Source organism: Vanellus vanellus (genome assembly GCF_965231255.1).
Source record: "Vanellus vanellus genome assembly, chromosome: 19".
Taxonomy (NCBI): domain Eukaryota; kingdom Metazoa; phylum Chordata; class Aves; order Charadriiformes; family Charadriidae; genus Vanellus; species Vanellus vanellus.
In genome coordinates, this window is record NC_138924.1 from 12,395,160 (window position 1) to 12,407,187 (window position 12,028).

Here is a 12,028-nt window from a genome sequence, read left to right on the forward strand (position 1 = left end):
AAACGTATTCAGATATAGTTACGCCTTTCGAATTCAGGCAGAAAGGGAAAGGACAAGAGCTGGCCATGAAAACCTAAAGGGTTACTTTGGCCAACTGCTTTCTGTCCTCTGAAGGAAAACTGATGAGCCTCCAAACTGAAATGCTTAACCACGTCAGGTGTGAGTCCCTTCAACTGCAGGGGTAAGCGCAAAGCCTAGAAGTCCTCAGGAAAAGCTGGAAGGCTTTCTCTCCGAAAAAAAGGTATTTCTGCCACTCTAAGGCCAGAAGATGAAATCTTCTTCCTGCATTCTTCCTCCTTTGCTCTAACCTCCCCAACAGAGCTTAAAAATCTAAGATCCAAGAGCACTGAACTATGACTATGACTCATATCTGTAACGTGGAAGCCAGACCCTTCCCAGCACTTCCACCCTGCCGACTTCCTCAGCTGAACACGGGACACTGACGGTACGTGTGTGCAAACACTGGCAGGAAAGAACCTCTGTAAGGACACCAACAAACAACTCATGGGTGCAGAGCGCGCGTGGACCATGAAGCAGGCTGTCCGAGGCCCCAGACAGGTATTTGGTGGAGGCGCAGCAACATAACCCGGGACTCTCTGTTCACTCCTCTCTTCCGTTTCAGTCCAAGGGAGCTCCTCGTTGCACTTCAACATCAGTTTAGCGCGACAGGGTGAGTACTCGGTTCCCAACACCAGCCTCACTCCACCTGCCTTGTGAAATATTTGCAGAGGATTAGGGCTTACTGCAGACTGGTGGGAAGGTGCAAAGGGAGGGAAATGGGTGCAGTTCCCTCTGATCGCCGGGCGAGAGGACGTGAGACCACGGTCAGTTAGCCGTTAGCCACCCGGAGAGTGGGGCTCTGGCGTTTTTAATATCTATTCCCAAGCAGCCCTAAGGGAAGGGCACATCTACACAGACAGCAGCGCTCCTGCACAGCAACTGCCTGCTGGCCCCTGGCTTGAGAAAGGTGGAAAATACCCCACGTCCTTGCACAAAGACAGAAATCCTGTGCAGAAAACTCTGCTCTTATGCAGGAAGGTAAAACCACAGACATACTGAAGTACTTCAAAGATAAAAGTGCGTAGGAAGAGATAGTACCTTTTACTAAACCAGCTGACAGTCGTTGGGGAAAAAAGACAAGCTTCAGGCACACAAGCCCAAGCAGGTCTACACAAAATCACAGTGCATTTCCAGAATGAGCACATAAATCACGGAGAGAGAGGGAACTTTTACATGGTCAGAAGAAAAGAAAAAGCACAAGTACTAATTATCTTCTGAGCAACACACACCACACCGAGAGCTCCTGACCTAGAAGAGCTGGCTAACAGCAACAATACCCACATCACGGGGGAACTCCTCAAGTCAAATGCGAAGGAGCAGTGTATGTTCTCGTCTTCTGCTAATGCCCACTCAGCGTTGGAAATCTGGTACGTTCATCGGTAGGGGAGGGAAGAGATGCTGCATCAGTCAGCGCAGTACACAAAAACGCCAAGTACCATTAATGGGAAATATAAACCACACAGATCTGATGGGGATCAATTACTGAGCAGTGCAGCAGAAAAACAATAGCTGATCTTCACAGAAGGTACTGTTTCATGAGATTTTAAGCCAGGAGCATAGCACTGCATAGCAACAGGTCAGAGAACCTGTCCCCCAGCCCAGGTCAGCACATGCTACAAGCATAAAAAGAGACAAAATAAGTGAAATCTGAAAAACCATGTATAGCCTGTCTATTTTCAAAAGTTTCACCATTGAGGATCTAAATCACATACACGCTCCTGAAAATAGCAGCTATACAGCCCTCCACAGAGCCTGCAGGGATGCTCTTTGTGACTCGCTGCTGGCAGGCACCGAATTTAAAAGCAAACCTTACACTTAGCAGAGCGGCAGAGGATCAGACTCATGAAGTTCTGAAAACGGGCTCTATATGTCTCTCTCTCAAGTTCTCCAGGACAACTGCAATCAGAACTTGACCTCAGGCGCTTCAATGGTTCTGCTGGGCTTTCATCTCAAAAATTAGCCAGGAATAACTTTAAAGGCTGTTCAGCCAGGCCTTTAATTCAGCCTAAGCCAACACAATGACTAGGGTAGCTCCTGTCCTCTTACAGAAAAGTAAAATGAAAAAAAAAAGAAAAGTACCTTTGTCCTGATAATAACAAAAAAAGGAAGTATTTTTAAAATGGCCAAACAATGGGTATTAGCAGGGCACAATCATTCCAGATGCGGAAATGGAGACGACAACTCTCCACGAGGCTTATGCTTTGCCCCCTGGCACCGCTGGCTTTAGCTCAGCTAAAAGCCTCTCGAAAAGGACAGTTTTCAGGCAACGGGGGCACTTCTGTCCCTCTCGCTCCTTTTTAAACTGTAAGCAGGCAGCAAGTACGCCAACTCCTCAGTGCCAAGGTTTTATACTGGGACATCCCAGCATACCTGTCGCCTACAGTGAGAGGAGTTACCGGGACAGCAGGGAAGGTCTTTCGGTGCATGAGACGTAGGTACGTGGGGACGGGGACTCCCGGCTCTGCACCAGCGCTGAGATGATGCGCTAGTCCAGAGACGGCATTTAGATCCATACGTGGCTGATGCTAAAATCCATATGCTGGTTTTAACGTCTGTTATCCTACTGAGTGCGGCTGAAGCACTTTGCCTGACCCAGAAAACACAGTAACGCCGCGTGTGCGCTTTGATTTCGTTGCCGGCGAAGGGACGTGGGTGGGACACAGAGGGCAGAGCTGAGGCAACGAGGAAGGTGCACGCTCCCGTGCCCACATCTGCATAGGCAAGAAGAGAACTCGCCTGAACGCCTTCTCTCTCACGATCTAACCAGGAAAGAAGCAAGTAGGAGAAAGCCTGAGACTAGAATTGCTGCGTACAGACGTGAGCCCCGCCACTCCCTGCAGTATTTCTCTCCAAACACGCTCTCCACGCGGTTACGCACAGGGCATGATAACGAAAGGACACACTACAGTAATGCAGCTTTCCAGGAAGCCCAAGAAAGAAATCCACGCAGGCTCAGCACCCGTATCGCGCCCAGCGCGAGCGTGTTCAAGCAGATTTGGCTCCCTGCCCCGCTGCGAGAGGACTCCCGGCACCAGGGGAAAGCACAGCTATGCGGTATGGGCAGGGCAGCGGGCAATTAGTTACAAACTCTTAATTACTGAAAAGGCAGGCGAGCCCTCAGCGAGCACCAGGACGAGTCTCCCAGCGAGCAGGGCCACGGCGCTCGCTCTGTCGCTCTCGGGGCGCTCCACTCCTCCAGCGCAGGCTCCGGCACGTGGAGCTGCTCCAAGCCCATCCCCGCAGGCTCTGCCTCCCTCCGCGCTGCCGTCCGCCCCGGCCCTCCCCGCGCTGGGGAACGGCTTGTCGGGGTGCCAGCTCCCGGCAGCCACTCGCCACGACGGCACGCTCCTCCCGAGGCTCCTGCAAGCGGCCCCCCCGGCCGGCGCGCTCACGGGCTGGGTGCTCTCCAAGGAGCAGATGGGCTGGAGTCTCTGCTGGCACCAATAATCTTCCAAGAACTATTCTAGGATGCAATTCACCGTGGCTCACTTGGTAAAGACGGATCTCCTGGCTGAGCTGCTTTGGCCTAACAATGAACTGGGTGCGATTAACCGGAGCCTTCCTCCCTCTCCTGCAGCTCCCCTGCCACCACCGCCCCGCTCTCTGTGGGCTCCGCGGGGGCTGCGCATGTGCCCCGCGTTTGAAGGTGAGCCTGGGCGCAGGAACAGACCCGACCCCGACCCGCAGGCCCCTGTGCAGCGGTGGGCACACATCTCCCCCAGGAACCTCCCAGAGAGGGACGGGGAGCAGAGACCCTCCTGCCTTTGTCCTTCTTCTCACTGATGGCCAGTATGGAAGAGGGTGGGGGCATGTCTCCCGCGTCCCCTCTGAGCCGCATCACCAGCAGCCCCTCGGACAGACGGATATCTGGCACCTTCCTCTGCAGATCATCCTGCCCACGTCAGGTGCCAGGTTTTCCTGGCCGTCAGTAGAAAGTCCACAGCCACAGCCAAACTTTAGTCATTCTGACCTTGCTCGCCTACCTACCCCCAAACAGAAAAAACACCTTTAGAGACACGCGTTAGTCTCCAGTACATTTTTTCTAAAACAGGCATTTCTTACAACAGCAGCAGTATCACAATAGATCCTACGTGATATAAAAAAAAAAAAAAGGAAAAAAGTCAGAGTTTTAAAATAAGAATTAGCCACACAGACACTCCTTTCACCAAACCCAAACCTTTGTTATCTTCCAACAGAACTGGCACGCAAGGCTAGAGCTGAAAAGGGCAGAGGGGACCCTAAAACTACATACAACAAAATAACTAACTGAGAGTGAAATTTCAATAACATTTCTAGCAGAAGCCCATGGCTGGCAATTGTGTCCAGGCTTGGAGTCCCTATTCCCGGGCTGACTTCACAGCTAGACTTCAAATGTTGTCGTCAAAACCCTCTGCCCTCCTCCCTTCTGGATCTGCTGCGACTTGGGGCTGGGAGATGCTAGGAGAGATGGAAATCTGTGTGATCTCAAAGTTTATCTGACTTTGAATTATCTGAACATGAAACAATTACAAAAAAAGTATCCAGTTGAGTTTCCTCCTGATAGGCAGTTATGTGCTTTACAAGTTTTACGCAGAGTCTAGATTCACGCACGCTATGTCACAGACTTAGTCCAGGCGAGGATGAGGATCTGTGCACATCCAGATCTGTGCCAAGGGACAGCCTGCTGCCTGGGCGAGCGCTCCCACTGCCCGCGCTCTCCCTGTGCGCAGGTCCCTCGCCGTGCGCAGTGCCACGCTGAGGTTTGGGAAGCCTACACGGACCTCACGGAGCTGCTGAGCAGACCCAGCGCCCCTTCCTTCTTCTGCACGTAGCTGGCATCGCTGCCACCCACACATCGGTGTTAACCAGAGCAGCAGCACACAGACGGGATCACGCCTGCAGCTGCCTGCTGCGAACTCCTGCCTCTAACCTGGTTCATGAAATACTGATCCTGCTTCTTCATGGTGGAAAGTCACTGAAGTTAGCTGCGTTTCTCTTTTCCCGCCTGCCTCAGAGAGCGGTGGGGACCGACCGGTGCTGGGAGCTGCAGAGCCCTGGAGAAGGGGAGGCGCAGCCATCGGCAGTTTTGGTTCTCTGTTCCGTGCAAAGCAGTTGGGCACTCACGACCCAAAGCCGGTGAGACTTGATCTGAGCACAACTCACACGTACGAGAGGCGGCAGCGTGATTTCCGCCAGCTCAACAGACGCACACACCCCCCTCCCCGAGACTGCTCTTTTCCAAGCAACAAGCTTCAGCACAGACTCTTCTGCTTATGCGCGTGCAGCGATGACTGTAGGATTTCTTTTTTTAATATTAAGGAACTGAAGCCTGGGTTGCCCAGACAACTTTTACTCCAGAGAGTAAGGAAGCTACACTGAGAATCACAACTTTAAAACTGATCTGTTTTTCACTTCTATGCACTTAAAAATTTCCACAAGAGCGTCACTTAAAAGAGCCAGTGAACCCCGACCCTGATGGGGGGAAAGATGATCTACCCCAGGAAGAAACCATGGATTTCCTCGTTTTCATCTGAATCCACCCATGGCTTTTGACAGTTGTGAAGTTTTGCAAATCAGCTGCTGGTTCCGGTGAAAACAAGTTGATCATTTCGCTCCAAACATTTACAGTTGTTGCAGCTTAACTCCTAACCGCTTAACTCCTAACCACAGGCGAAATAGGGAGCTGAGGGCAAATAAAGTGCACGGTAATCGTCTGCTGCAGGGATCGGCATCCCTGCAGGAACAATGCTGAACGTGAGAGTTGTATTTGAAAGGTACTTTAACCATACAGCCACACACTCCAGCACGCGTGTAACAGAAAGCACACGGGTGGTCCCACGGAAAACACACCTGATTCTGAAGCTGCGAAGTCCTTTGCTGGGCAATGCCTGCAGAGGACCAAGGGCCGGGGACCCGGCGCTGGCTGTGGCCCGCCCCAGCGCAGAGCGGCTGCTGCTACGTACACAGGTGGAAACGGTGAGAAAGAAGCAAGGGCAGTGGTGAAGAGTCCCTTCATCTTTTATTTAAACAGCAGCGACCAAATTAACATCCGTACCTGGGCTTGCTTTTGCTCCCCGGGAGTATCTGATTTTCCTCCTTTACGCGTAGCTGTCAGCTTCAAAGCAGCCTTTACCCACACGGATTATTAAAGCAGGACCAGCACAACTGCAGCGACAGCAAACACCCGATGCTACACCAGTTGTAATGTTTCGCCCCTTTGTGCCCATTCTTCCTCCTGTTTCGGAGCTGCTGTTTGGTCCTTGTGTGCATCCCACTTGCCGTTATTTGGTAAACAAACCAGACGCAAACTACTGTTGTCACTATGCAGCAACAGTCATTTGTCACTGGAAAGAATTTTCCGTTTTATAGCTGGCTGTAATTAAATTGCTTATTCTTGTGTCAAGATTGAAAATAATGCTCCCGATGCTTTCTCTGTGCTTGCCTGAAGAATAATGCTAGCCCTGTAGTTGGCATTAGCGAGGTTTAAAAGGTCTTATTCAACAGCTCCCCTTATAAACATTATATTAGCAATTTAAAAACACACTTTCAATTATGAGCTTTTCCAAAAGCATATTTCAGCTGTTGTGTTCTATTACATGGCGCTCACTGATTAAAAATTCCTCATCAATGAGCAATCATGAAAGTGATTTGCAATTTTGAACCAGATTCTTTAACTCTTTGCTATTGGGATCGCAGCCACTGCAGCAAACCAGGAGCTGCTGGGCCGGGGCAGGTCCCCGAGCAGCAATCCCTCCTGCAGGACCTCCACGCCATTCAGCCGGTCCGGCTTTCCACTGCCGTATGGGGTTTTGGTTCCCATATATAATGAGAAAAAAAGCTAAATCCTAAGAGAAGGATCTTATCTTTGCAGAGACTGCCATGCTGCAGCATATCTACAGCATCATTAGTCCACCAGCCCGTCTCCACAAACGCTGTAACCAGAAACATCAGGAGACAGAGGGGCGCTGAGGAACCTGCAGTCCCCAAACAGCCCAAGCCCCCAAGACTCTGTTGGCAGAGGTGCCACAATCTCCTGTAGCACTTTGGAGTTTTGCATCACTTATATCAATTTGGCCATTCCTGCTTTGAACCTTGCTAAATTTTCTATAAAGTTCTTCAGGTGTGAGGAGCAGTTTGTTTAAAGCCCAGCACCTAGAGAAATCGCTTGCCTCAACTCAACCCAACCTGCCGCGGCGAAGGCGAACCCCAAAAGCCGGTTCCCACCCCGGCATCGGGCCAGTGTCCCCAGCCTCTGCAACAAGCGTGCACACCAGCAGCGGCCGCCTGCGCTAGCCGAGGTGACGGGACCTGCTCCTGCACCCGGGACCTGCTGGACCTGAGCTCCTGATGATGCTCCTCACTCTGCAGCAGGCAGCACCGGGCAGGATCCGTCCATCAGCAGAGGCAACAGTGGTACCTCTCCTTCTGCTTGTGTGAAACCCCGGCTGGTTGCCACGGGAACCAAAGCCACGGTTTCCATGGTAACTGCTTCATTCGTCTGGCTCTCAGAGATGAAATCCCGCAGCAGCACCGGACGCGCTAGCCTGGTACCACCGACGGGAAAATACAGGTTCTGGCACAACAGTACCAGCGCAGCGACTGACGGTGCTGCCGCTCGGCTCTCCCACGCACACCGCCCCACGGCAATCACCCACCTGCTGCTAACCCCGGATGGTCTGTCCTACAGCAGCTTCTCCGTGGGGTCTCCCGAGCCTTTGCTCAGTGCAGAGTCACGGCACCGCTTTCCCCAGGCTCAGTGTAAGATCACGACTGGCTGGACCCAAAGCTCTGAGGTGTTAACGCGAAGTGCGCAGCGCTGGGGGACGTGTGGGCAGGGGTCCTGCAGCGACCCACTCTCAGTGCATCGTGAGAAACTTGTGCGTTGAGGGAGGGGAGGAGCAGAACAAGGACTCCAGGCTACCACCGGTTGTGCACCGACTTCAGCCCCCTAAGCTCTCAAAGCTCACGCTTCGCACCAGCGCCAAAAACAAAATAAAACTTGCAAGGTGAAAGAGACCATCCCACACACCACCAGCAGCACCCTGCAGCAGGACAATCTGATCCCGGCCACGGCTGCACCCTGCAGGTCCTTCAAAGGAGAGGTGTCGATCCGCAGTGCGAGGTGACGCCTGGGCGCAGCTCTGCCCGCAGGTCTCGCAGACCCAACGGGTCCTTTGCCAGCAGCCTCGTCACGCACTCCTCCACGCGTTTAACGCCGGGCCAGGACCGCAGCCGGAGAGCGCCGTCGCACTCGGGGAGGTGACCTCACCCTCGCCACACACGCAGCGAGCACGGCCGCCTCTCGCCTGCAGCAGAGGCTGCGCCGGCTTCTCGGCAGTAGGGGAGAAGAGAGCCGGGCAGGGGCTTGGCAGCGGCGCATCTCTGTGCGCCCACCACTGCTCAACCTAGCTGCAGGGGAAGAGATGAGTATCTAGACAGAAATGCTGCGCAGCATAGGAAATCTGCCCGGAGCAGAGAAATCATGGGAAAATGAGAACATGCATTGTTATTCGCATCTATTATTTGCACATTGTTAGCACTTAAGACTCCTGACAAAAAAGACATTGGGCCATTATCTCTATAGAACAAAACCACAGCTGAAACACGGCTATCGGACCGGTCTTGCACATCCAAGAGGACTCGGCCTCCTGGAGCACCGCTCTCTGGACAAAGTACAAACAGTTCCAGGGTAGAGGGTAGGAAGAATCCAAATTGGGCAGACAAAGGATAAACTCAGAACATTCCCCCCCCCATCCCCCCCAAAAAAAGCAGCAAACAACTGGAACACACAGTGCAAACACAAAGCATGGAAAGGCACAGCCGTGCCCAGGGCCGATCACCAAAACCGTGCTGGCTTCTACCAGTTTCACAGATCTGTTTTATTCCTTGATATGACTTTCAAGGTGAAGGGAAATCCAATGGTTTTTTAAAAAAGTATTATTTGCAATGACCAGGTGTTAAGTTTGGTTGTGTGTTTCCCTTTTTAAATTTTTTTTTAATAACGTTTGTCATTCAGGAAATAAGTGAGATATTTTCAATGATGCTAATGGATTCTGGATGCCCAAAACACCCCGAAACACTGTGGTGTTTCTTATTTGGAAAATTATCCCAAACAAATTATTTTGTTTGGTGTGGGAAATGCATCTCTGGTACAACTGTAATAACTTTCTGCAAGCAAAAATGAAGCATGCTGCGTTTCAATGAGCAATTATTGTTAACGACGCTACTGCTGGATGCGGGACCCTTGCAAGCCCTTCCTGAGCCCACGTGAGGACGTACAGAGCTGTTCTGGAGGGCAACAAGCAGTGACGCCTCCGAGCTCCAGCCAGACCTCTCGCTGCTGGAGATGAGGAGGAGATTAATGTGGAGACACATTATCGCTACATCTACTTGCTGCGGTATTCTTGTATTTTTCTTGGAGGCATCTCACAGCAGCCGCTCTGGGAGACAAAGCGGAGTTTTGGATGGGTCCCGGGTACGGCGCTCCCTTTGTTCGTATTCCTACAAATTTGGCCCAGCCAGCGGGCAAGGCGCGCCAGCGAGCTGCGCGTCGGATCGCAAATGTTGCCCAGGCTTTGAGCAGCTGCCCGGGGGAGCAGGTAGGTGAGGGCTTCTCCTGGGAAGTTTTGGCAGGTGATGATAGTGCCAACAACGAGGAGCTCTGCCAGAACCACCCCCCGCACCGCACACACCCCACGGCAGCGGGTCTGGGAGGCTGAGCTCCTGGTGACTGGGAGAAGGATGCCATCCTCCCGCACCACCTCTCTGCCCTGTTCCTCCGTCCTCGTAAGGAGGTCAGTGCCAGTTACTCACATCCCGACGGCTCCACCTACGGCCCACGGAGCAGATCTGGGTCACCAGAGGATTTCCCTCCACCTCCCTCCCTCATTGTTATGGCCACGGCAGCAGCGGGAGGATATAAAACCCAGTTGTTAAATACAAACCGACTCCGGCACCTGTGCGAGGCCACCGATCGAAGCCGTGCACACGAGTGAAAATCTCTGTCTCCGTGCTGAGGGCTGAGCGCTGCCAGTGCCGGCCGGCAGAGCCGCTGCGGCGCCCTCCGCGCCGGCACCGCGCCAGCGCTCAGACCCCCGCTGCTGCCCGCCAAGGTGGTCCCAGGGCTGAAGCTCCTCTGCACGGTACAGCACACCCCGCTGGGCTGAGACACTGCCTCAGAGCAGGTAAAGTCCCATGAAATTCATAAATATGAAGTGGTGGGAAGGTGCCAGCTGCTGGGGACGATGAGCTCTGAATCACGACACGCACTACTCCGAAAGAGCAGAACACTGCAAGAGTTGACCGGCTCTCTGCAAACCCGCTCAACCTGCGCAACGTCAACGTCACTGCAGAACGTCTGCAGAATGAAATCAATCTTCTTTTAGAGATACTTTCCTCTCAAAGACCTCAGCCTTTTGGGAAGAGGAGCCAAATAAAAGTTATTCTTTCTAATGCTGCAGGAAACTGCAGAGTCATCCTCATGGAGCTAGTTCCTGGTCTTCTGAAATGCAAATACAGCGAATGATCAGGTACCTGCCCAACAGATGGCACCCAACTCACACCTACTTTGTACAGGACAACAGGTCACCTGCCGTCTACCTTCCTCTTTCGACCACAGCCACAATTTTCAAAGACATAGTTTTCCCTAAACGCTGTCTCTAGATGACCCGAGCAGCCCAGCTATTCAGATCAAGACGTATCTCAGCAGGACTGGACCAACAGGCCCTACCTGACACCCTCACCAGCAGACTGTCGACCGTATTTTCTCCTATGGGTGCTACGCTGGCTGCCCCTGCATGAAGAGTAGGTCACCGAGAGGGATTTAAGAAAATAGTAAGAATTCCATAGTGAAAGAGACAGTCTAAATGTAAACTTGATATAGTATTTTAACTCATAAGGACATAAAAGATGGGTAAGACAGATAAAAGAAAAAGAAATTGGAAAAGAAAAAAATCCATTATTTCTGGTTTCTTTATTGGATGCACATGTTAACATCCCGTGGGGAAGCAGCTCCACGGCTCTCTGGGTCACCCAACTCCCCGCGGCCCACGCGGGTCTTCCCCAGTGACAGGGGAGAGAAAAGGGGCAGGAAAGAAGCTGCACACAGAAAAGCGTTGGGATAAAACCACAACAATTGGCAGGGCAGGTCCAAGGCACAGGCGGGATCAGAGTCACTATTAACCTCTGATAAATAACAACTGAGACCAGGAGTCTTGTAAAAATCTTATACGCATTTCCACATCCTCCAAAGCACTCTGTATCAGCATTTCTATCACATCAGAGTAAAGCCGACACAACAACAGGAGATTAAGCCGATACCACCTTCCTGCTGCTGTACGACAGTTTCAAAATCCTCCTCATTTATTATTTTGGAGTTGGCAGTGTCTGGCAAGGCTGCCACCCGCATCTGCGACCGCAAAGCGCTGCGTAACACCGACTGAATTCTGCTGCACTTCAACACGCACTGACTATTGTTTTCTTGCAATTATTTGTTTGTAATTTTAATAGGTTGGTAACTCCTTCACCCTAATTTTAAAGAGTATCACCACACCTCTTTGCTCCTGCTAACAAGAACAGGAATCCAAACTACCCTCGTGACTTGTGCCACGGGGCCCCCACCTCCTCCCTCTCAGGCTCTTGGGGAAGAGCAAAACACAAACCAAAGCCGTTACGATGTCACTGGGGTTTTGCCTTGTTTTAAAGGTAGGTGACTTCTGCACTGTTACACATAAAACAGAGCCCATGCAGCCAAGCTGTGCTCGTCACCGCGTTCGTCACACCATGTGCGCTCTCGCCTCCCGTGCCGCTCTCCGGTAGCGCCAGCACCCAAATGGGCTGCACCGCAGCCGTCGTTTCGGAGCCCCGCGCTGCGCTCCACTCACAGGTTGTTTTGGTTTTCACAACCTTGAGTGCTTCATTAAACTACCACTTAAATGACAGCAGTATGACAGATGTAGATTCTCTAACAATTAAAAAAGCACATACAGGA

The 12,028-nt window shown here is 52.0% G+C and overlaps 1 protein-coding gene across 1 annotated transcript in view; it reads right to left on the reverse strand.

Annotated features, from left to right (window-relative positions):
* MNT (MAX network transcriptional repressor) overlaps positions 1–12,028 on the reverse strand; it is a 45,729-nt gene that overhangs the window by 3,632 nt on the left and 30,069 nt on the right. The window lies entirely within an intron of this gene.